The sequence below is a fragment of the Neophocaena asiaeorientalis genome, unplaced genomic scaffold, assembly GCF_003031525.2.
Source record: "Neophocaena asiaeorientalis asiaeorientalis breed wild unplaced genomic scaffold, Neophocaena_asiaeorientalis_V1.1 scaffold197, whole genome shotgun sequence".
NCBI lineage: Eukaryota > Metazoa > Chordata > Mammalia > Artiodactyla > Phocoenidae > Neophocaena > Neophocaena asiaeorientalis.
In genome coordinates this window covers 4906757-4932990 of record NW_020174703.1, presented here as the reverse complement: position 1 = coordinate 4932990, position 26234 = coordinate 4906757, and the positions used below count along the sequence as shown (strand labels likewise).

The window sequence follows — 26234 nt, the reverse complement described above, 5'->3', positions numbered from 1 at the left end:
GGGAGAGTGGGCATGGCTTAAGAAAGTATATTACTTCTGAAAAAGAATATTTACATTGAATATATATATGAATCACTTTGCCATACACCAGAAACTAACACAACTTTGTAAGTTAACTATACTTCAATAAAAAAAGAAGGTATATTACTGCATCAAAATGAAGGGATCAAAATGCATTTGGGATGCCAGCAGCCTCAATGGGAGTGTACAGGGCATAGCAGCATAAAGCTCCAGAAGCCCATGGGATGAGCTAAGACCTTAGATGAGGCACCCAGGATGGCCATCTTTTTTCTGATGATACCACAACTGCCTGTATGTGATATACATTGCCATGGTGAAGGGAGGGATGTGGCCTTGAACTGGAAAGGGATTATGCAATCGCAGAAACCTCCACTGGGGAACTGGTGGGGACATTGATGTAGTGCCATTTAGTGCAAACAAACAAATAACAACAATAGCAAAACAAAAACAACCCTCTTACACTCCAAAACCAAAAAAACCTCAGAAGACCAGAATTACAGATGAGCCTATAAATAGCCCACACTGCCACCATCATGAGCTCAAAGAAGCACCCTGGAGTAGGAGTCCAGAGTTCATCAAATGAATTACAAGGCAAAGAGATCCTTAGTACCCTTATTTGCATTATGTAGAAAGCAATATTTAAGTAAGCCCTCAATAATTCATAGTCATTATTATCAAATAACTTTTACTAAGTACCTAATGAGTGCCAAACACTTCTCATATGTTATCTTATTGAACATCGTAACAATCCTGAGAGGTAGACATATTTCAGAGCAAAGAAAACGAACACTGGATGAGACCCACTGTCTCACCCAGGGTGTCTGTGTTGCTAGGTAGCAAAGGCAGTACATGACCCATGACTTCTTATGCAAAATTTAGTGCTTTTATTTACGACAGTGGCTTCTCATTGATGATTTAAGATGTTTCATTTTTTTCTCCTGTAAATGACACGCGTTTTGGCATTAATTAAAAGGGGGATTTAAAAATACCCTTTACAAACTACAGGCGGGTTTCAAGTGAATTGGGTGTTCTTTAAAATCATAAGCTGTACAGAAAACAACCTACAAAACTATTCCTGCTGATTATTAATGGCATTTCCTATGTTGCTGATCCTTCTACCACTGCAAATCTGTTTGTCCCCAGATTGTTAATAGGGTGTTGTGAATGTCACTGATGTCACAAAATGTCAATGAAATGATGTCGCAGTTAAAGAGGAGAGCTCAGGAATCTGATCTACTGGTTTCATATTCGGTTAACTTTACTTCTGGCTATGTGACTTTGAGGAAGTTATTTAACCTCTCTCACATCATTTCCTGTCTCACAGGAAAGTGATCAGGATTAAATGCAATAATACATAAGAAAAAAAAGCTTTCAGCATTCTGACTGGCACAGAGTAAACCTTCAATACACATTAACTGCTGTCATTGTTGGGAGTTTGGGTTCTAAATTCTTGAAAAGCCCATTCTCTATCACTGACTCTGATAAGTAACCCTTAAAGATCATTTTGCTTTCCTTTGCTGCAGTTTCTCATTTATGCTGCCAGGACCATTCCTGGATGTGACACCGTTAAGTCTCAGCCTAGGTTAGTAGAAAGAAGAGGACTTCAGGCTCATCTTCCAGCTCCAACACTTAGTATCTAAATGATGTGAAATTTACTTAATCTTTCTAAGTCTCCACAGCCTCGTGTGTAAAATATAGATAAAAATCTCTAATTCAAATAAAAGAAAGTATATAGAATATATGTCATAAACTGTACATTTCTCTACAAAGGTTATTATCATATCACTATCTTCATGTTTAAAAGGCCCCAAATTAAGATAATCACTAACACTCTCTTGCTCATGTGGTGATAATGAATTCTAGTTTATAAAAGTAAGATACTAAACCTCTCCAGAGTTCTTGCTCTGTTACAAAGGAGTCATGGATTCTTTCTTTAGCCACTGGCTCCTGTCTGCAGATGAGAATTTTATTTATATATATTCAAATGTTATTTAAACACATGGTGATTCTTTTATGACTAAATATTAAAAAATTTACAATTGAAATGTTATTGCTATCTTTACCATACTCTAAGCCTTGCTTATCCTACAATTTGTAAATATTTTACAAGGCAGAGGAAAATACACACCCATAATTATTTCTTGATGTTTTCTGGCTGATGATCGCAGGGTAAATTCTTTTATTTTATTATTTTAAAAAAAGGTTGGGGGGGCACCTTCAATATGGCGGAGCAGTGAGACGTGGACATCACCTTCCTCCCCACAAATACATCAAAACTACGTCTACATGTGGAACAACTCGTACAGAACACCTACTGAACGCTGGCAGAAGACTTCAGACCTCCCAAAAGGCGAGAAACTCCCCACGTACCTGGGTAGGGCAAAAGAAAAAAAGAAAAAACAGAGACAAAAGAATAGGGACGGCACCTGCACCAGTGGGAGGCAGCTGTGAAGGAGGAATGGTTTCCACACACTGGGAAGCCCCTTCACTGGCAGAGACGGGGGTGGCGAAGGGGGGCAGCTTCGGAGCCACGGAGGACAGCGCAGCAATAGGGGTGCGGAGGACAAAGCGGAGAGATTCCTGCACGGAGGATCAGTGCCGACCAGCACTCACCAGCCTGAGAGGCCTGTCTGCTCACCTGACAGGGCAGGCGGGGGCTGGGAGCTGAGGCTCAGGCTTCAGAGGTCGTATCCCAGGGAGAGGACTGGGGCTGGCGGCGTGAACACAGCCTGTAGGGAGCTAGTGCACCACGGCTAGCTGGGAGTGTGTCCAGGAAAATGTCTGGACCTGCCTAAGAGGCAAGAGACTATGGTTTTGGGGTGTGCGAATTCAGAGCACCACCTAAGCAACCTCTAGAGACGGGTGTGAGCTGTGGCTATCAGTACGGACACCAGAGACGGGTATGAAACACTAAGGCTGCTGCTGCGGCCACCAAGAAACCTGTGTGCAAGCACAGGTCACTATCCACACCTCCCCTCCCAGGAGCCTGTGCAGCCCGCCACTGCCAGGGTCCCGTGATCCAGGAACAACTTCCCTGGGAGAACGCACAGTGCGCCTCAGGCTGGTGCAATGTCATGCTGGCCTCTGCCGCTGCAGGCTCGCCCTGCATCCGTACCCCTCCCTCCCCCTGGCCTGAGTGAGCCAGAGCCCCTGAATCAGCTGCTCCTTTAACCCCGTCCTGTCTGAGTGAAGAAAAGACCCTTAGGCGACCTACATGCAGAGGCACGGCCAAATCCAAAGCTGAACCCCAGGAGATGTGCGAACAAAGACGAGAAAGGGAAATTTCTCCCAGCAGCCTCAGGAGCAGTGGATTAAATCTCCACAGTCAACTTGATGTACCTGCATCTATTGAATACCTGAATAGACAACAAATCATCCCAAAATTGAGGCGGTGGACTTTGGGAACAACTATAGATTTGGCGTTTGCTTTCTGCATCTAATTTGTTTCTGGTTTTACGTTTATCTTAGTTTAGTATTTAGAGCTTATTATCATTGGTAGATTTGTTTATTGATTTGGTTGCTCTCTTCCCTTTTTATTTTATATATATAATTTTTTCTTTTTTTCCTTTTTCTCTTTTTGTGAGTGTGTATGTGTATGCTTCTTTGTGTGATTTTTTCTATATAGCTTTACTTTTGCCATTTGTCCTAGGGTTCTGACTGTCCGTGTTTTGGTTTTTTTTGTTTGTTATTTTTTTAGTATAGCTTTTAGCACTTGTTATCATTGGAGGACTTGTTTTTTGGTTTGGTTGCTCTCTTTTTTCTTTCTCTTTCATTTTTCTTATTACTTTTTCATTTTAAATAATTCTTTTCTATTTTAATAACTTTATTTAAAAAATTTATTTTCTTTCTTTCTTTTTTTTTTTTTTTTTTTATATTATATATAAATACAGGGAAAAAATATTAAAAGCAGCAAGGGAAAAGCAACAATTAACATACAAAGGAATCCCCATAAGGTTAACAGCTGATCTTTCAGCAGAAACTCTACAAGCCAGAAGGGAGTGGCAGGACATATTTAAAGTGATGAAAGGGAAAAACCTACAACCAAGATTACTCTACCCAGCAAGGATGTCATTCAGATTTGACAGAGAAATCAAAACCTTTACAAATAAGCAAAAGCTAAGAGAATTCAGCACCACTAAACCAGCTCTACAACAAATGCTAAAGGAACTTCTCTAGACAGGAAACACCAGAGAAAGAAAAGATTTACAAGAGTAAACCCAAACCAATTAAGAAAATGGGAATAGGAACATACATATTGATAATTACCTTAAATGTAAATGGATTAAATGCTCCAAACAAAAGACATAGACTGGCTGAATGGATACAAAAACAAGACCCATATATATGCTATCTACAAGAGAGCCACCTCAGACCTAGGGACATTAGACTATTACAAGAGACAAAGAAGGACACTACATAATGATCAAGGGATCAATCCAAGAAGAAGATATAACAATCGTAAATATTTATGCACCCAACATAGGAGTACCTCAATACATAAGGCAAATGCTAGCAGTCATAAAAGGGGAAATTGAGAGCAACACAGTCACAGTAGAGGTCTTTAACACCCCACTTTCACCAATGGACAGATCATCCAAAATGAAAATAAATAAGGAAACACAAGCTTTAACTGATACATTAAATAAGATGGACTTAATTGATATTTATAGGACATTCCATCCACAAACAACAGAATACACTTTCTTCTGAAGTGCTCATGGAACATTATCCAGGATAGATCATATCCTGGGTTACAAATCAAGCCTTGGTAAATTTAAGAAAATTGAAATCATATCAAGTATCTTTTCTGACCAAAACACTATGAAACTAGATATCAATTACAGGAAAAAATCTGTAAAAAATTCAAACACATGGAGGCTAAACAATCCACTACTATATAACCATGAGATCACTGAAGAAATCAAAGAGAAAATCAAATAATACCTAGAAACAAATGAAAATGAAAACATGATGACCAAAAACCTACAGGATGTAGCAAAAGAAGTTCTAAGAAGGAAGATTATAGCAATTAAATCCTACCTCAAGAAACAATAAACATTTCAAATAAACACCTAACCTTACACCTAAAGCACTTAGAGAAAGAAGAACAGAAAAACCCCAAGGTTAGCAGAAGGAAAGAAATCAAAAACATCAGATCAGAAATAAATGAAAATGATAGCAAAGATCAATAAAACTGAAAGATGGTTCTTTGAGAAGATAAACAAAATTGATAAACCATTAGTCAGACTCATCAAGAGAAAACGGGAGAAGACTCAAATCAATAGATATAGAAATGAAAAAGGGGAAGTAACAACTAACACTGCAGAAATACTAAGGATCATGAGAGATTACTACAAGCAAATCTATGCCAATAAAATAGACAACCTGGAAGAAATGTACACGTTCTTAGAAAAGCACAACCTTCTAAGACTGAATAGGAAGAAATAGAAAATATAAACAGACCAATCACAAGCACTGAAATTGAAATTGTGAATAAAAATCTTCCAACAAACAAAAGCCCAGGACCAGATGGCTTCACAGGCAAATTCTATCAAACATTAAGAGAAGAGCTGAAAACTATCCTTCACAAACTCTTCCAATATATAGCAGAGGGAGGAACACTCCCAAACTCATTTGACGAGGCCACCATCACCCTGATACCAAAAGCAAAGATGCCACAAAAAAAGAAAACTACAGGCCAATATCACTGATGAACATAGAAACAAAAATCCTCAACAAAATACTAGCAAACAGAATCCAACAGCACATTAAAAACATTACACAACATTATCAAGTGGGGATTATCCCAGGAATGCAAGGATTCCTCAATATATGCAAATCAATCAATGTGATAAACCATATTAACAAATTGAAGGAGAAAAAGCATATGATCATCTCATTAGATGCAGAGAAATCTTTTGACAAAATTCAACAACGATTTATGACAAAAACCCTCCAGAAAGTAGGCACAGAGGGAACTTACCTCTACATAATAAAGGCCATATATGACAAACCTACAGCCAACATTGTTCTCAGTGGTGAAAAACTGAAACCATTTCCACTAAGATCAGAAACAAGACAAGGTTGCCGACTCTCACCACTATTATTCAACATAGCTTTGGAAGCTTTAGCCACAGCAATCAGAGAAGAAAAAGAAATAAAAAGAATCCAAATCAGAAAAGAAGAAGTAAAGCTGTCACTGTTTGCAGATGACATGATACTATACATAGAGAACCCTAAAGGTGCTTCCAAAAAACTACTAGTGCTAATCAATGAATCTGGTAAAGTAGCAACATACAACATTATTGCATAGAAATCTCTTGCATTCCTATACACTAATGATGATATATCTGAATTAGAAATTAAGGAAACTCTCCCATTTACCATTGCAACAAAAAGAATAAAATACCTAGGAGTAAACCTACCTAAGGAGACAAAAGACCTGTATGCAGAAAACTATAAGACACTGATGAAAGAAATTAAAGATGATACAAACAGATGGAGAGATATACCATGTTCTTAGACTGGAAGAATGAACATTGTGAAAATGACTCTACTACCCAAAGCAATCTACAGATTCAGTGCAATCCCTATCAAACTACCACTGGCATTTTTCACAGAACTAGAACAAAAATTTTAACTATTTGTATGGAAATACAAAAGACCCCGAATAGTCAAAGCAATCTGGAGAAAGAAAAATAGAGCTGGAGGAATCAGGCTCGCAGACTTCAGACTATACTACAAAGCTACAGTAATGAAGAAAGTATGGTGCTGGCACAAAAACAGAAATATAGATCAATGGAACAGGATAGAAAGCCCAGAGATAAACCCACACACATATGGTCACCTTATCTTTGGTAAAGGAGGCAAGAATATACAGTGGAGAAAAGACAGCCTCTTCAATAAGTGATGCTGGGAAAACTGGAAAGCTACATGTAAAGGAATGAAATAAGAACACTCCGTAACACCATACACAAAAATAAACTCAAAATGGATTAAAGACCTAAATGTAAGGCCAGACACTATAAAACTCTTAGAGGAGAACATAGAAAGAACACTCTATGACATAAATCACAGATCCTTTTTGACCCACCTCCTAGAGAAATGGAAATAAAAACAAAAATAAACAAATGGGAACTAATGAAAGTTAAAATCTTTTGCACAGCAAAGGAGACCATAAATAAGAAGAAAAGACAACCCTCAGAATGGGAGAAAATATTTGCAAATGAAGCAACTGACAAAGGATTAATCTCCAAAATATACAAGCAGCTCATGCAGCTCAATATCAAGAAAAAAAACAGCCCAATCCAAAAATGGGCAGAAGACCTAAATAGACATTTCTCCAAATAAGATACACAGATTGGCAACAAACACATGAAAGAATGCTCAACATCATTAATCATTAGAGAAATGCAAATCAAAACTGGAATTAGATATTATCTCACACCCATCAGAATGGCCATCATGAAAAAGTACAAACAGTAAGTGCTGGAGAGGGTGTGGAGAAAAGGGAACCCTCTTGCACTGTTGGTGGGAAAGTAAATTGATACAGCCACTATGGAGAACAGTATGGAGTTTCCTTAAAAAACTAAAAATAGAACTACCATATGACCCGTTAATCCCACTACTGGGCCTATACCCTGAGAAAACCATACTTCAAAAAGAGTCATGTACCACAATATTCATTGCAGGTCTATTTACAATAGCCAGGACATGGAAGCAACCTAAGTGTCCATCGACAGATGAATGGATAAAGAAGATGTGGCACATATATACAATGGAATATTACTCAGCCATAAAAAGAAATGAAATTGAGTTATTTGTAGCACAGTGGATGGACCTAGAGACTGTCATACAGAGTGAAGTAAGTCAGAAAGAGAAAAACAAATACCGTATGCTAACACATATATATGGGATCTAAAAAAAGAAAGGAACAATGGATCTGAAGAACTCAGGGGTAGGACAGGAATAAAGACACAGACATAGAGAATGGACTTGAGGACACCGGGAGGGGAAAGGCTAAGCTGGGATGAAGTGAGTGAATGGCATGGACATATGTACACTACCAAATGTATAACAGCTAGCTAGTGGGAAGCAGCCGCATAGCCCAGGGAGATCAGCTCAGTGCTTTGTGACCACCTAGAGGGGTGGGTTATGGAGGTTGGGAGGGAGATGCAATAAGGAGGAGATATGGGGTTGTATGTGTATGTATAGCTGATTCAATTTGTTATACAGCAAAAACTAACACACCATTGTAAAGCAATTATACTCCAATAAAGATGTTAAAGAAAAAAAGTTTTCATTGAAGGTTTTTCCAGTCACTCCAAATAAACATAGCTGTGAATGGAAAAGATACAGCGGATTGCCCTGGCTTTGTGCATCTCTTCTGCCCTTGTCCCACTCTTCACTGAGTCAGAAAGAAGGCATGTGGTGTGGCCCACCTCCAAAATCATTAAACATCTCCTGTAAACTGTTGCTGTTAGAGACACATTCTGGTTTATCTTCTGAAAGCTTATTAATAAATCAGAATCTAATCTCAGCCAGACTGTTTGATCACTTTGCTCTTGGCTTTGCCAGGCATGGTATTTTATTGGGTGGTTGGTCTTTTGGCCTGATGATTCCTGAAGGGCCATCGGTAAGCCAGCAAGTGCCAGGGGCACATCATTCAAATTCCAAAGACCTGTGACCTCCACTGACCTGCTGGTAGAGGTTTAGCCTTCTTCAAAGAGGCTCAGGTTGTTCACTAGATATAGAGACAAGAATACTCTGGGAAAATCTATGATGGAGAACCACCTTCTTTCAGAAAGTGATGGGGCTTCAGGGGGAGAGAAAAGCAAAAATCTGGTGGCTGAGCTTGTTTCAGGTCCCTGGGGACAGTCTTTTTCTGTAGAAAAGGTCATATTGAAAATTGAAGCAATTCTATGTCTCAGCAGGTCTGAAACATATTTAGAAAACATTTAAAACATGTTTCCCCCCAAAGGCGAAAAAAAAGAGATAGTAATGAATAATTGAACTTTCTCTTTCAGAGACTCAGTTCAAATCATTCTTCATCTCATTTCATTTGTAGAGTGCTAAAGGATCCAGGTAGTGATATAGTGCCATTCTAAGTGAGTTTAAACCATTAAAAAAAAAAAAGCAAATACAATCTGTGCTACTTTATTAAAATTTTATATGTAGGGGAGAGGACTTCTTTAAGAGACTATAGCTATTAGAGATAGACCCAGTAGCCAGTAATGCATTGAACACAATATTTAATGAATACTACTGTGGTTATGGCATTCCCTGGGGATACGAAAAAGCATCTTATTCAATTTTTTTCAGTAGTTTATATGCTCGTCGAGGATATGAGACATAGCACATGAAAAGTTAAATATTCTGTGTTGTCCAGTACAGTAGCCACTAGCCACATGTGGCTATTTAATTTTAAATTTAAAGAGGTTACAAAAACATAAACTAAAAATTCAGTACCTCAGTTGCACTAGCCACATGTCAAGTGCTTGGTTGCCATATATGGCTGGTGGCTACCCTAGATATAACACATTTCCATTATTGCAGAAAGTTCTAGTAGACAGCCCCGATTTCTTCAATACAGGGTATAGGCAACACATAGGTGACATTTATAATAACTGCTTGTCAGTTGAGAATAGGGGAAAATCAATGCAGGTGGCAATGTTTAGGAAGACTTTAATAGGACCTTGAATTTATGGTTATTTTGACAAGCTTAAAGGGCAGTAGGGGATATTCAGTAGAGAAAAGAGAAAAGAATGTTTAGGGGAAGAATAGTCCATCTGGCTTAGGTCAAATTCCTGGTGTAGGCTGGGGAGGGATGAAGATGGAAAGCTGGATTGGGGTGAGAGACAGAGGGACTGGCTGGCAAGCTAAGGTGTTAGTCCTGTTTTCTAATGCCACTGAATGGTTTTGAGTAGGGTACTGACAGTCCTGGGACAGTGGCACCACCCAGAAAATAATGTTTCCTAATGTAATTTGGTACACAGATGGCTTATAGTTAATATTAGCCTACTAATGGGAGTTCATCCTGTGCTTCACGGTTAGCTACAGAGTTGAGCCTAGGAACACCACGTGTGCATGCGTGCACAGCAGTATGCATGAGAATGTACCTCTTGGAAAAATTTATGGGGATAGAGAAAAGCACATTTAGAGCCTTCTCATTTACCATCACTACATTTTGTTCCCACATCCCTTTTTTTCTTTTAACATTTATTAAGCTCCTATTGTGTGCTAAGCATTGTAGGCGCCGAGATAAACAAGACATGAATCCTGCAAGGAGCTCACTGTCTCATACAAAAAATTAGCCGATGCCATTACAGCGTGGACATGGCCGTGACACGGCTGTGCACAGAGTACTAGGGTGCCTGGGGAGGTTCACATGCAGACAAGACAGGCCCGGTATAGGCAGGTCTTTTCAGAGGGGGAGTTTCCTGATCTGAATCTTGGAGGAGGAGTACAAATAAATTCAGTAGATCAAATGGGGAATGCTCCAGGCAGAGAGGGAAGATCCAGTACAAAAGCAAAGAAGTATATCAGAATGTGACCACGTGGAAAGAGCTAGACCTTGTTTCCTCTTTTGTCTTTGGCACAGCACAAAGGAGGGGCTCGAAGTATATTATTTTCTGTATACAAGCTTCCCCTGCTCTCCGAAATCAGAGCATTCCTATGAAACTTTTCGTAAGGCAAAATGGCGTAAAGCGAAGAAGCAAGTACCTTGGGACACATCTTGTTAATGGATGCAAAATATAAATCCAGACAAAGCACAGGTGCTCCCAGACACAGTTCAAAGCCATGGTGGCTTGATGCTGAGTGTCGTTCCTGAGGAAGGAGCTTGGCGGTGCTGCAAAAGGGATGCTGGATGCTATTTTTGCTTTTCACTTTTTTCCATAAGAGTGAAAATCCTCTTTGGGTTTCATTAGCGAAAACAGGAACTAATGTAGGTCTTTCGTAAAAGTGAAGTGGAATAAAGTGAACTTTAAGAAAGTGGGGGACATCTGTACAAGCTCAGACAGGTTAAGCAGCCGGTGTAGACAACACAGACTTTTGTCTAGGTGACTCACGTGGCTTGGGACCTCAGTTAAGTTGTCTTCACTCTCATCACCTGGGTATGGAATATAGTAAGAGTAACGCCAAAGAGAATGATATGGGGAGCTGGATTCAAGTTTGTTTAACATGCCATAGTGCCTTTGTTCTCGTCTGTTTCTCATATAATCATGGGAATTTCTCCTGCCTGAGGAATGACATGCTAGCTTGTCACTCTTTTTCCCAGCCTCATGCCAGGCAACTTGGGATCACTTGGGGGAGAATTTATGGAGAAACCTTAGCCCTTATAAATCACCCTAGGGAGAATTGATAGCTTTTTTTGTTTATTTTTCTAGTCACACAGCCCTTACTTCCTTGGCTCTGAAATGGCAGCATGCTTTTAGGAAAAAATACAAAAAAAAAGAAATTAAAATCACAGTATTAAACAAAAAGCACAGCCTGTTGGCAGTGTCTAGGAACAGAGCCACTGGAATTCTCTCACTTTCTTTATGAGTCAGAGGTAGTGACAGAGGGAGTCAGTATTTTTTCTTCCTTTTATGATATGACAAGACCTCACGAAGGGCACCATGAAGAAGCAGGAAAACTATGAGCTTTGGAGCATGACCTGCATGGGAGTCCTGGCTCTGCCACTTCCAGCTGTGTGAGCCTGGGCAAGTTGCTTGACCAAATAGAGGCTCCATTTTTCTCATCTTTAAATTGGGAATGTAATTCCATCCTTGTAGGGTTGATGTAAGGAACAGAGATAATGAGAGCAGTACATTACTAGATAGTATCTATTACTATAACTAGTAATGATGAGTTTGAGTTTTTCCCTTGGATGACTGTGGACTACTTATTTTCTTAAAGCAGAGGGTGCTATACTACACTGCCTTTGGGATACTGGCCTCCAGGCATTATCTTTGTAAAGGGAAAAGAGAAGTCCCAGAGTAGGGCCCTAAGAGAAATAGTCAATTTGATGGGGGCAGGAGGTCTGAGTGTCACAGGTAAACAAATAATCTCCAATGTAGCAAGATATACTAGAATATCAGTGTGTTCCTATTCCAGGAATTAGCTCCCTATTGATGGTGAAAAAGTAAATGCTCAAGAAAGATGTTTGGTTAATGATCTTGGTTAATTAGTGGTGGTTATGATGAAACAGAATTATCAGCTCAGAGATTGTTGAGCTAATTCATGAAATTATCTGGGCTTCTTGTTTACTGACTTATTGCTCATTCTTGGCCACTTCTCTATTTGTAACAATATCCAGACACGGGGAAAGATGAGGGAAGGAAGAGATCATTTCAATCTATCCAATATTCTCCCTCCCTCCTTTCCTCCCTCCCTTCCTTCCTTCCTTTATTTTTCTTTCTTCCTATCACTCCCCACCCCCCTTTTTCTCTCTCACCTATTGTATGTAACGAACAAATTATTCTGACATTTCTGCAGTTATTATTATAAAGAACTGAGCCATGGGACAAAGACATAGTCATCTGTTTCTTTTGTTCCCTTTTCAGTTGGGTTTGGAAATCACACTGGGATTGTTTCTTATTTTATGGTTTGACATAGCACATAATATATACTGACACTCCATGTGTATTACATATTAACTAGCAACACTGAAAATACCATGTCCCAGTAGATCTTGAAATAATGAAATAGGACAGTGATTCCTAAGCTGTTCCCAAGCCGTACCATAGAATACCAGGAAGATGCTCTCCAGTTGGGAAGATTTGTCATCAAACAAGTTGAGGGCACACTATTTACTGTAACTTTTTTGAAGAATGAAAATATACAGAGCATATTAAGCTCTTTGTGAAATCTTGCAGTGAATAAAATTGGTCATATTATTTCATTGAATATTTCTAAAATTTATTTGACCACAGAACCTTTTTCTGCATAAATGCTTTACTATCCCAGGTATTACTGATTTTGAAACACACTTTGGAGAATGTTGAAGCAGTGACATTCAGAGATTTTATACAATGTAACCATCATTATTAAAAATATCTTTCTCCAGTTAAAATAGAATTTTAAAATCACAAAACCTTTTTTTCTATATGAGGAATTATCTGTTGACTGGCGTCAAATATGGATAAGCATATAGGCCTCTTGAGACTCTTTAAGTCATAGTTTAATTATTGTTCCTTTTCCTTTTTCTACTTACCCTTGACCTTATCTGGCCCCTTGAGACATGCAGAATTGTTCTTGGTACTCTAAGAAATAAAAATGCCCTTGGTACATCTTGGCAAGTTGCGTGCTTATTTGGAATTGTATTCCCTCTCGACTTGGTTCTAAATAAATACCAAGAGCCATCGCCAGGTATCGTGAGTACAATCCACTTACTATGTATGTATGCTTAAACAGCACCATTCTGTAAAATACTTGGCAAGACCTCTAGTGTCTCTAAATGGTGAAGAGAGTGGTTATTTGAGAATGGTTCTTCTATTTAAGATAAATAAATTAAGGCACACAGATGATCAAGGCCTCAGAATGAGTCAAGGTGTTCTGGGAATTAAAACACTGAAGATTTTCTGAAACGGGATTCTCAGGCCACACGCATTCATTTCTATTGAGATCAGTAATAGTCTTAGAGAGAGGACTGCTCTGTTTTCCTGTGAATGTCATAATTTTTACAAAGCAAGCGGCCCTTCCCTGGTGTGCCAAGGATTTTTTTTTAATGGCCCTAATTGATCTCTATCCTCCAGAGGGTTCTGAATTAACGCAATTGTCTCAAGTCTTAACAAGCCATCCCCACACCATTGCACAATGGAACTGTTCAACTGGAGGGTATTCACTTCGGTCTAGGCAACGCTCTGGCTGCTCCTGGAGAGACCAGGATCCTGGAGTGCAGGTTCTAGGCCATCTCGATTGGAGAAGCCTGTTTGGCCCATTTCCGCCTCCATCTTTCTTGCATTTCCCTTCCCCTGTCCTGGTGACCAGGGGCTGGTCCTGTCAGGACACTGGGGCTTCCCTTTGGAACCCATGAGATCTTCTCGGCTCTCTGCTCTCTCTGCACTTGTCTCTCACTGACTCCCAGCTGCTGTGGTTTATTTATTACTGAACTGAGCATTTAGTCTTGGCTGGTGGTGGCCTTGGAAGGAACGTTTTCTAAGATTGCCTTGGTTTTCTTTCAACTAGACTTCTACAAGCCTGGACATTTCTGGCATTGCTGAAATGCAGGTGATTTATTTGTAGAGGCTTAAATTGGGTTTTTTTTTTTTTTTTTTTTTTTTAAAGAAAACCAACAATGTGATATACTCCTGTGGTACATTTTAGCCACTGGTTGAAAAGGACACCTTGTTCTGCCTTTTATCAGAAAAATGCAAATCTAAAGGCTCCCTCTGGGAACAAGTCAGTTTTCTATTCTGAGACACTCAACCCCCTGGCTCCCTCTACTGGTCATAACCTCCCTCCCCACTCATTTGAACAGCAGGGGACTGGAATCAACTGGGAGCTAGGTGGGGAACTAGACAAGATGTTAGACTAGGGGCTGTGACTCCAATAGCATATTTTTACTGCAGATCCCTTTTCTTCCCTCATTGTTCCAACCTCAACAGTCCTGGCCGCCTCAGCCACAAATTCTTAGCCCTACCTAGCGTCTCCCTTCATGTAGTCCTTGGCATTATCTTGTGTCTGCCCTTTAACAAGAGGCCACTTGTTTGCATTTATAGCACTGATGAACACCATGACCTTTGGACTTTAAGACAGGACAATTGTTAAGTACAGATCTTTAAGGAAATATAATAATGTGCAGCCATCACTTCGAATTTACGGACCAAATTTAGATTTATCCTTAGCGTGCATGTGACATGATAGAGGAACACAGTAAACGGGATGAGAGCTGACAAAACATCTCCCAGCTGTCCTGGACAATGCCCTTCAACCAGCTGTGAAAGTTTGCTGTCCTCCTGTTGAACTGAGGACAGCTGTGGCTTAGCCACTCTGCTGCTGGGTAGTGAAATATCTGCATACACAAGCCATAGTTGCCCTAATACATGAAACCTTAATGATGGCCCAGAATTTCTATTTTATCTCGCTAACAGAGAGGACTGGAGAAGCTCCCCAACAGGCTGATACATTTTATTTCCTGGAGAAGCCAACAACTGACACCCACACCCAGGCCTATTCAGTTAGAGTTGGAAAAGTAGTACATGAAGTGACTAGTTGTCTTTAATCTCAGCACATCACATGATGCCAACGGCTAAACATCCTGAGATGTAAACACATCAAGAGAGCTTAAGAAAGACAGTCTTCAAGAAAGACTTACTTAAAACTATGTTTTCACAATGATGCTTAGTCACAGACCATGTAAATTTTAACACACAATAAATCAATGTCAGAAACACAGTGACCGTTTCAAAGATACGCAATTGTCAGGCATGCTTTACAGGAAAGCGAACAAGCATCTGGGGTAACATCTGTCCACAGGGTAAATTCTTTCTAGAAAACATCCAAGAATATTCTTTTCTACCTTTATCATTTTCCACATTGCGATAACTTTATGTATTCCTAAAAATTGTATTGCTGTCTTAGCAGAGAACATTTTGATGACATGACGTCCATGGAGTTAGTACTCTGGGTCAGAGTCAGGTCTACAATGAGGTCTCTTTTCTTTCTTAACTGGAAGTCCAGTTAAGGGTTAAGAAGAGTTTTAATAGATGTAAAACATATAAAGCTTTCACCAATGTGAGGCAGTCCTTGAATGGTGTTACACCGAAAGAACCCTGACCCAAAGAGGATTTCACCTCCCAAACCTTTGAGTAGGTCTTAGCTCAGATGATCGTATTAAAAGTCTCTTTTCTAGCACCTCAAAACTCTCCAGAGTTTCTCCCTCTTCTGTTTCAGAGGAATGGACCCTCTTAGCTGCACTATCCTCTCTCTATACTTTTGGCCCCTTGATGACCCCTCCCCTGTGTCCTAACACTTCTCATGCCTACACCCCTCAACCAGTATGTCCCTCAAAGTTTCCTCTGATGGTCCATTATGCATATCTTGCCCTTTCCCTCATTAAAGACCTGGGGAGATGCTAGGTGGTTATATTGGCAACACACTGTCAATGTGGTAGGAGAGGAGGGAGGTTATGATGTAAATCATCACATAAAAATAATACATTATTTCTGCCACATAAAAATTGGAACTCGATCTTAAGCCTGCTGCAAAAATTAGTACTATTTCTAGAACTCGGGCAAATGTAAGGACTAGTGAAAACACTGCAGGCAGGGAAAGGGCTTAGCCATTGATAAGGCTAAATGAACTCTCCTACATTTCCTAAAGCACAAGGGAATCTTAAATTTGATATACTTGAGATTTGAGTCTCTATAAGTCCCTATAGACTCATAAGGATTTTTATGGAAGGAGTTAAGAAATATGGATATTTTATACTTAGGCTTTTTGGGTTTTTTTTTCATTCATTCACCCACTCAACACAGATTTACCAAGCAGCTATTATGTATCAGACCCTGGAATGAAGAAAAACACACAAGGTCCCTGTGATGGTGACAGTGATTTCACTCTTCACAAGGGACTGTATCAATGTTTCCAAACATTCTGCAGAGGTATAGTTGCAGCCCCAAACCTCTACCAGGTTATAGTTTCTGAGAACCCTATATTTTATGTTCCAACAGAATTCTCAGCATAGTTAGAAACATCTTAGATACACGCTATGCGGGGAAGACACATTATAGTTATTCCAGATAGAGTGCTGATCAGAGAGTTTGGCTGTATGAACTCCAGCCCTGCTTCTCCTACACACATCTGGGTGATCTTAGGCAAGACATCAGCCTCTCTGACATTTCTCATCTGTAAAATTAACTTTAGTTAAAATTAGCTCTGTGGATCCTTCCAGCATTTATACTGTGTGATTCCCTAAATAAATTTTTAAACCCCAAGAAGTTAGAATAGGGCCTAGATAAATAAAGTGCTTAGAAACTTCATTTCAGTTTGGAGGCATGTAGCAAGTTTAAATTACCTCTCTTCGAGGTATATGAATTATGGTTTAGAAAAATGTAAAGCCTTTTTATTTGTTGGAGTGAAAATTTACATCCTGTTTAAGAGAAGTATGAGACTTTTGATAATGAGAAATGACACAACTATGAGTGGTACTCCAGAAACTTGATCTATAAGAATTGAAAAGAGATTTCTTCCACCGAAAGAAAAAAAGGAGGTAGCACAGAGGGGCATGACCACATCTGCAAACCCTGTGCTGAAGGAGAGAAGGACAGCTTTTGTTTTCCAGGAAGGGCAATAGAAATGAGCCCAAAATTAATAGAGGAGATTGAAAGTGGACCATCTGTGTGTTTTAACATTTTACATAGTCAGCTATGGGTGTCCTGAGGTGCTTTTGCTTTTTGTTACATTGAGAAGTTAGAATTCATTATTATTTTAGCTGATTACTCTATGATCAGTTCTTGGGAACATTTTTGTTTCATTCACTTCACTCTGATTCCATGCAGTTTCAACTGCTTTGTGGATTTGTGTTCACAGGGCCCCCAGATCATAGACATTCTGACCTTGTGTGTGACTCTCTTTAGCCCTCTTGCTGCAAATCCATTTGCTTGAGGATAGACTGTTAAGAACCTCCTTCCTTAAACAGCAAACATAGTTACCAAAGCGATAGTGGAATGTCTAATTAGTGGCTTCTCTCTTGGTGCTGAAATGTGGTTAATATTCTTTGCCAGTTTTCACTCCTTGGGTCTCTGCAAAGGGGAAGTCTAGCAGAGCTCTAATTTGGTACTGTGGGGAATAAACTGATGTCAATGACTGCCAGGTCATTGGAAGATCTTTTTCATTATATCCTTAGCATTTTGTAACAACCTGTAATCTGGCCCTTTTTTTTTTTTTCAATTTAAATTTCTAGATGCTTTGGGTAGTAAGGGGTTCTTTTTACACAATGTTAAAATGCAAGATTCTCTAAATTCCATAGGGCGTCCATTCTTCTCTTAACTTCCCCTCTCTCTCTCTTTCTCTTTTTTTTTTCTTTTCACTCAACAGCTAGAACAATGAAACTCTCAGAAGAGTGCACTCTAGTCTGGAGATCTATACCTTCTTTGAATTATGCATATGTACGTTTATGGGGGCCTGGTGGAAGAGAAGAAAGCCAAGGCCTGAAGAAAGACCTGATTTTCAGAGGGATACTTGGAGGACCAGAGGTTGGGAAATACGGCTGCATCTCAATGGCGCTGCAAGTTGCCATATCAAAGTGGAAGACCATGGATAGGAAGGAGTAAACTGCTGCCTGTAACTTCTAACTTGTGCATAGTTACTGAACATGGGGCCCTTTGGGAGAGTTAGGGGTGGATTTGTTGATGTGAACCACCCATTAGTTAAAAATATGTTCTGAGGTTTTTATATTCATAATGTAGCTTTTAAAATTATAACTGGCAAAGTTCTATGGGTTTTCTGCATGTTTTTTTTGTTTTGTTTTGTTTTTTGCGGTACGCAAAAACTCACTCTTGTGAGTCTCACTCTTGTGGCCTCTCGCATTGCGCAGCACAGGCTCCGGACGTGCAGGCTCAGTGGCCGTGGCTCACAGGCCCAGCCGCTCCGCGGCATGTGGGATCTTCCCGGACCAGGCCACGAACCCGTGTCCCCTGCAACGGCAGGCGGACTCCCGACCCCTGCGCCACCAGGGAAGCCCCACTTCTATGGGTTTTAATGTGGGGCAGACCTGAAATCATTTTGGTCTTTAGAACCGAGCTGTTCTCTTCTGTTAGAGAAGGACATAGTAGAGATGGATCTTAACTTATTACTGGAAATACTCTCACTGATTTAAGAAAAAAAACAAAAGCAGATACGGATTTTTGCTCTTCAGTGTCTCCCCATATTCCACATAAATAAGAGCAAAAAGCAGCTGCATTTGTAACGGAGATTCTGATCTTTCTCTTCTGGGGTACTTCCTAGGAGTGATTCCGCCCAGCTTCTCTCTCACTGCTCTGCTCACCCCCATCCTCCCCTCCTTGATATTTGTTTCACAAATGGAATTAAGGTGGGATATAGTTTCTGATCATTGAAAGAATATTGTTTTATAATTTTGGGAATAGCAGAAGATCTAAAATGTGTGTCTCCCTAAGTGTAGCAGGCCCTCAAAATCAGCAGAGCGCTCTCCCCGTGTCTCTAGTGAAACAGGAAGCTGCTTATCTTTTCTTTTGTGAGAAACATTAAAAGAGTCATTCAAAGCCTGCTGGAATGGTACTGTGTAGGTATGGCCATGAAGCCAATCAGGGGGCAGCTATATAATGGCATAGATGAGACTCATGCCTCCGCATCCTGTGCAAAGTGAGAGACATTGGGGTAACTCCATGAAACCCCACCACTGATTTTTCTATACATTTAAGAAGGAAAGTGTGGAGAAAGCATCACTTTGAGTGTCCGGTAAAGACCCCTGGGAAAGTTAGATCATAAGCAGCCTAGAATGATCTCACCCAGTTATTTAGGGTGTTGAACGTGATGGCACATGGGGAAGGCAGTTACGGTTAAATGGTTCATAGCCGGTAGAGTGGATTAACTGCCAGGAAAAGCAGAAGCAAACCGTGGGAGAACACTTTTCATCCCCAAATTTAGGAATAACAGGGAGCTCTTTTACACTAGCAGCACTTTTTTTTCCTCCCAGAAAAGATAACTTTCCTCAAGGGGATCTGGTGAATGAAGCAGTGTATTTTCACCCTTGTGATGATGGGTGTGAGTCCGGCACTAACATAAAAGAGGAATTAGCTTGGACATACCACATACTTGGTTTGGCCTGGTCCCATACCTGTGCTCTTGTCATGGTTGATTACCCACTTACTGCAAACATGAAGCAAGCAGTCTGCACTGTGGCTCAAGATAAAAGGTATTTTAATATGCTCAGGTCACATATTATCATGGCCAATAGTAATTTTATATCATTTTCTTAAAGGAAACCGCACTCCTAGCAATAATTTTTTTCCAATGAAGCAAAATTTCACATGACAGAAAGTTTTACATATGACTCTTTCATTTGAATAATAGCATTGAATCCTCTCTGTGCCAAATAGGCATTTAAAATACCTTTATTATTTCTTTTGATATGCAAACAACAAGGAGGAAAGGTTTGGAAGACCCTCAGTTAGACTTCTAATGATTCTATTTTCTTTAACAGTGAAGAATTTTTTACATCTTTGGAGTTTTCCCCTTTCAAGTGAAACAATATAAGCAAACCAAAAAAAAAGTAAAACTTTTCCTCTCTTACTTTAAGAACCTTGAGGGCTGAAATAGTGGTTTGGTTTCCTGACTGCCAGCTTTGGTTTGCTGTCTCTAAGCAGTCTTTTGCAATTCCCCAGAGGAAATATTTGAAGAGGGTTTTTCTCCCACATGAAAGAGTTTCATCCCACACAGCCCGCAGATGCTGATGTCAGACTTCATGGACCAAGTGTCTGGTTTTCCAGAAGTAGCTGTGGAAGACGTTTTTCCTTTCACAGGTGCATGACACTCAGACTTCAGAAATCAGAAGGTAAAGACTGAAGTCTTTAAAAATGAGAGTAGCTTAAAGATGAGACCTCTGCAAGAATCGGGTGCCAATCAGGTCAATTTTTACTGGATGAGGGAAAAGAGGGTGACAAGCAGGAATCAAACTTCCAAAGGCTTCTTAGCTAACCGTTCTTTACAACCCTCTGGTGTAAACAGAGGTATTGGATAATCTGGCCTGTATTCTTCTCTGACTGTGAAACACATTGAAACGCTTTATGTTCAGGTGTGTGTATAGAAATTCATGAAGTTCTTTTATACACTTTCTTATTCCAACACAATTCTCATTTTAGGACGTCCTGAAAAGATAGCTATGTGCTCTCACACTGTGCCCCAGCTTGTCAATTTGGATTTGTTCTTTCCTATCTACCAGCCACCTGATTACCGTCTCTGTGCAAAGGGCACCCATTCGCATCATTTTTTCCAAGCACTTAAACCTGGAAAGATATCTTTTTAAAGGACTCACAGAAGCTGTCTTGGGGGTTTGGAAAACATCGCAAAATTGTTAGCAGACCTTTGACTGTGCTATTTTTAGGAACTCATTGTGTTCTTTTAAAGTACATTTTTGACAATGGGACAAAGTTTTCCTTGCCCCACTGATATGTGAAATATTTACAATGAAAAACGGTCAGGAAAGCACCCCAACAGATACACTTTAACCTCCGCAACAGCCAGCAAAAGGGGAAAAGTGATTTAGAAGGAGAAAAGGTTTTTGCAATATTTATGCTGCTGTTTCTGCCCCAAATGAACTTTTATTCTACCGTTCAAACAGAAGTTTGTTTTCAAACCAGTTGCTGGTTTAAAGGAGCAGCTGATCTGGAATCCGTAAGAATCAGCTCTACCAAAACAGTAAGCATGTTGACCAGAGGAAATTTATTCCCCCCAAAGCAACCCCTAGTAGGTCAGATGCCTGCAGAAGTGTTATCTTACCTTGAGCACGTAAGATCCAGAAGAGAAGCCGGGGGCTCCCACAGGAGAGGACCGGGAAAGTGCTCTGATCCACTGCTGGTAACATGCACTTGGCTTTTATGCGCAGGTGGGAGGAGCTGCCCCTCACAGTAGGTGGGCAGAGAAGGAGCGGCGGGCGGGCAGCCCCGGGGGGAGCTGGACACTCTTCTCTCGGGAGGGGCGGGGAGGGCAGAGCAAAGAGCCCGAAAGAGGGAGGAGAGACGGGGAGGGAGGGAGAGAGGGGGGTGCAGGAGTGGAGGAAGCAGTGGAAACGGGAGAGGGAGGGAGAAAGAGAAAGAGAGAGAGAGAGGGAGATAGAGACACACAGAGAGAGACAGAGAGAGAGAAGACGAAGAGAAATAGATATAGACAAAGGGATGTAGCCCACAGACAGGGAGAGGGCTGGGGAGAAAATGAATAGGAGACAGAGACAGTCAAACAAGCAATATATAGAAGGAAAGGGGAAATGGATTATTTTCCATTCGCGGCATATGGGATCTTCCCGGACCGGGGCACGAACCCGTGTTCCCTGCATCGGCAGGCGGACTCTCAACCACTGCGCCACCAGGGAAGCCCCTGTATGACATTTTTGATGATGGTGGGGGGCGGGAGTCGTGGGTGATCGTGATAACAAAAGGTGTTTTCTGCGAATTTGAAAAGCTAAATAACGGTTCAGGGCTACTGAAGAGTTCATAGGCGAGGGAAAGGCGGGGAAGCTGGCCGTCGGAGTGGCACATCCCAGGCGCTGGTGGACGCAGAGCAGGCGGGGCGCGGGGCAGAAGTCTCCCCCGCCGGCCGCGATCCCGCTGCCCGCTGCGCCCCGAAGCCTCTGTCTCCCACCGCCCGCTGGTAAAACCCGGCCCTTCACTCAACACTCCTGGCTCTGCTTTTTGACAAGCAAGTTCTCCTGGTGCTGCCGGTAGTTAGCAGCATCCAGAGGCCCCTCTTGAGACTTCTCTGCAGCATTAAGGCAAATCCAGCAAAGGTTGGAAAGGATCAGCGGAGATTGGCTTTTGGAGAAAGGAACCTCAAAACCAGCCCGGTCCTCCAACATCTGCTTATGTAACAGGATTTCAGGGCTCTCTGCCCTCTGGTTATTTTCGGTATTTCAAAAACTTTCATTCCTAGCAATTGGAAAACGTCTTGGTGCCATAGCTCTCTCTTTGTGTGTCTTAAACATTAAGAGAGGATTCAACCAACAAGAGGCTGAAGGATCAGGCTGAAATTCTTAAGAAATACATTCAGAGAAAGAAAAACAAACTCCTTTAGCTGCTGAGTGGTGACTCACTTCCTAGTCCAAGCTTGATTTTTGCCACCAAAGGACTTAAGGCATTTTAAAAGAGAGAACTGGAAGGGGGAAGGGAGGGACCGGGAGATGGATGGGTGGGGCTGAAAAGAATAAGGGAAATAACTTTTACTGAAAATATTGATACATAACTATACAATATGTATAGCTATATATATGCATATATAAAACTTGATTCAGTGTTCACCACAACCTTATGAGGTTAGGTATGATTCATATTGTGTAGATTTTTTTTTTCTCATTTTTTAAGAAAGGAATTTCAAAGGGTTAAGCAATTAGCTCAGGCTAACAAGAGGGGGAGCCACAGCTGGTGATCTTGCAAAGCATGTGCACTCTGCACATCAGACCACCGTATAGAACACCTAGCCCGGTCACAGGTTAGGTCCTGATGTCTTTGTGTGTGTGGAGAGGGGGTTTGGGTGGATGGGGTGTTACCAGACTCCAAGAGAAGGAAAAATGATGGCCAAGAGCAGGATTTGTTGAACTGGGTACTATTGACATCTTGGGCCAGATCATTCTTTCTTGTGAGAATCTTTCCTGTGCATTGTAGGATGTTGAGCAGCTTATCTGGCCTCTGCCCACCAGATGCCAGTAGCACCCTTCTCCCTGAGTTATGAAAATTGAAAATGTCCCTATGCTTAGCCAAATTGGGGGGGGGGCAGGGGGCAAAAGTACCCTCCTCCCTTTAAGAACCATTGGTTTTAAAAGGTCTACAACTATGTAAAAGGATTTTAAAGAAATCCATTAAGAAAATACCCCAAAGTGGCATTTGGATAATAGTAATATTAGCGGCCATATGTGTTAAGGTTACACTGGACATAGTTTTTACATATTCATATTTCCATCTGTCTGCCTCTAGACTTCAAAGCCTCAATTGCTTTCTTTGTAACTAAGCTTATTCTCAATTGGATGCACCTGGGAGTCGTAGACTCCCATGTGCCCAGGGTATGAAGGAGGATTAGTGATATATGAGATGAAAATTTTAAGTTCTTTGTCATAAACACAAATTTGATGTTAGAACAGTTATCCGAACGCTACTCATGATGTTTCATGACATTAATTATTTGCCTTAATAGGTATAATTTTTCATCTCTAGACCCTCTTCAGAAATAGTATGTTGTGTTTTGAGAACACGGCTAAATCCACTGAAAGAAGTCTATGATATGAACAACCCTTGTAACTGGACCTAGAAATAAAACTGCATTGACTATTCTGGGGCTGACCCCTGAAACCAAATGTGATTTTACAGGGAAGGTACCACTTCTGGAACTTTATAATTTAGCAAAGAAATGTTTTCTGGGCAAACTAAATAGGACCCAGTTAGAGGCACGTCTGAGTGATAAACGTATTAGTAGACAGCCTCATCAGGTTATAGCAAATCATCTTTTCAGTTCTGATTTAATGCCTCCAAACATTCCAGTTCCATCACATAGTTGTGAAAAAAAGAAACAGAGAAGGCAAGAAAAGCATGTTCAAAGGGAAGGCAATTGATGGCTGTATTTTCTTTTCCTTTTTCCTCCACTACTTCCTCCTTTCAAACCTGAATATCCAGCCAGGTAACAAAAGAGCTCCTTTCATTTTGTTTGGATGGTGCTAAAGATTAGTTTGTTTCTCCAGTTCACACTTGCCTGAATCTGATTCAGTAGCAGATCTGGACAACAAGTCAGGAATCCAGGAATGTGATCTCTTTGCTGACTCTTAGAGTGCCCTTCTAGAATCTCTTGAAAGTGACTTAGGTTTGAAATGACCTAGTTTGCTCTTTTGTAGAAAGAAAGGAATCCAATGACAACGTATTAGATGGCTCTGAAGTTTCCATTGTGTGAATATAATAACTACAGATGATTACCTTATTTTAAAGGGCTTTGAAAATGGAAGCTTTTTTTTCTTATTTAGAATTATTCAATTAACAAATATTTATTAAGAATGGATACAGGCAGTGTGGGGTATTCAAAGCAGAGGAAAACAAGTATGTAGATTTACTCTCATGGAAGAAAAAAAAGCATGAAATTCCTGAGAGTTGGGTAGCAAAGAGACTTCAGGGAGGAGCTGGCATTTGAGCTAACTGTGGAAAGTAACATTGGGATAGATGAGTGATGAATAGTACAACAAGGGAGGAAATGTGTACAACTAGGGAAGGCACAGGAATATTTGGGCGATGGTGAATGGCCGGCATGACTTAAGTGAAGGGTCTGTGTAGCAGAACAATGAAGCTAAGCAGCAGGAAAGGAGAGATGGAGTCAGCCCGGGGAAGGCATTAAATGTCACCTCGTAGTCTGAACTGTATACTGTAGGCAATGAGGAGTCATTGAAGACTTTTGAGCAGTAGAATGGCATGATGGAAATGGCATATTATTAAGAATTTACTTTTCTTTGAATAGGCTCTTTATAGTAGCTTTGCATATAAATGCTTGCCAGTATGTCCAGGGCCATTAGCATACTTAGGAACAGAGAAAACAGAGCGTCTGTGTCCTGCAGACTTGGAAGTCTGGGTGAGGTGGCAGAAGCAATGGTGGTTCTCACCCAGAGTGTCCCTACAGTGTCCTGGGTGACTGTAAGAAGATGGGAAGGCAGAATTCTCCCAGGGTGTGGCCAGGATGATAGATGGGATTAATGTGAAGGGTGGAGCTGCTCTGTGTGTCAGAGGAGCCAGTCTTTTCTTCACCTGTTGTAGCTTTAATGTTGTCAAAAAGTATCAGTCCGGAGATAATAGGTCTGATGTAGAGATCCTTGCATTTTCAATGTTCCTGGATTAGGAAACAATGGACCCTGGCATTGAAAACTATACCATCACATCTATGGGTTTTTTTTTTAATACTTTGAATTATTTCCTATGTGTTACCCTTCGCAAATTTCAAAGTCCAATTTTTCCTGCCACTCCTGAGGGCATCAAAATGCAAATGAACATGGCTTTGGGGCTAAACAAAAATCACTGATGATTTGAAGTTCGATGTACAGAAATGTATTCACCATCTATCAAATGACCCACCAGTCAGCAGCCTAAGCTTCTGCTAAGTATCACCAAATATGATCTTGGACCGCAAGGCACTTACAATTGCCAGCTCTCCTAGGACATTTAAAGTAGGGTTTTATTTACAAAAATTGAAAAGGCTCACAGCACAGAAGAAAGGCACACCTCTCTTGCATTCCAAAGGAACTTTGGATTCTGTGAGTCACTGTTTCCCTGTTGGCCCAGATGGTGGAGAGCTGACTGACTCCGGTGATCCCACAGATGACTGCCTCACAGCTCCCGCTGGCTTTATAAAGAGCACTGGACACAGAGTCAGGAAATATGGGGTTTAGTCCCAGCTGGGTCACTAATGACCCATGAAAACTTGGGGCAGATGTTTTATCCTTTTTGGATTCAGGGTCTGTATGTAAAATAAGGAGGCTTAACTAGACATTCTCTAAAGTTCTTTTCACCTTTTAGATGCCTGCTCGGTACTAGTTG

At 40.7% G+C, this 26234-nt stretch overlaps 1 protein-coding gene across 1 annotated transcript in view; it reads right to left on the bottom strand.

Moving 5' to 3' along the window:
- COL8A1 (collagen type VIII alpha 1 chain) overlaps positions 1-21527 on the bottom strand; it is a 151926-nt gene extending 130399 nt beyond the window's left edge. The window contains exon 1 of the mRNA XM_024759295.1: positions 21463-21527. The gene's annotated coding sequence lies outside the window, so the exon portion shown is untranslated. The remainder of the gene's footprint in view (positions 1-21462) is intronic.
- Positions 21528-26234: the final 4707 nt, after the last annotated feature.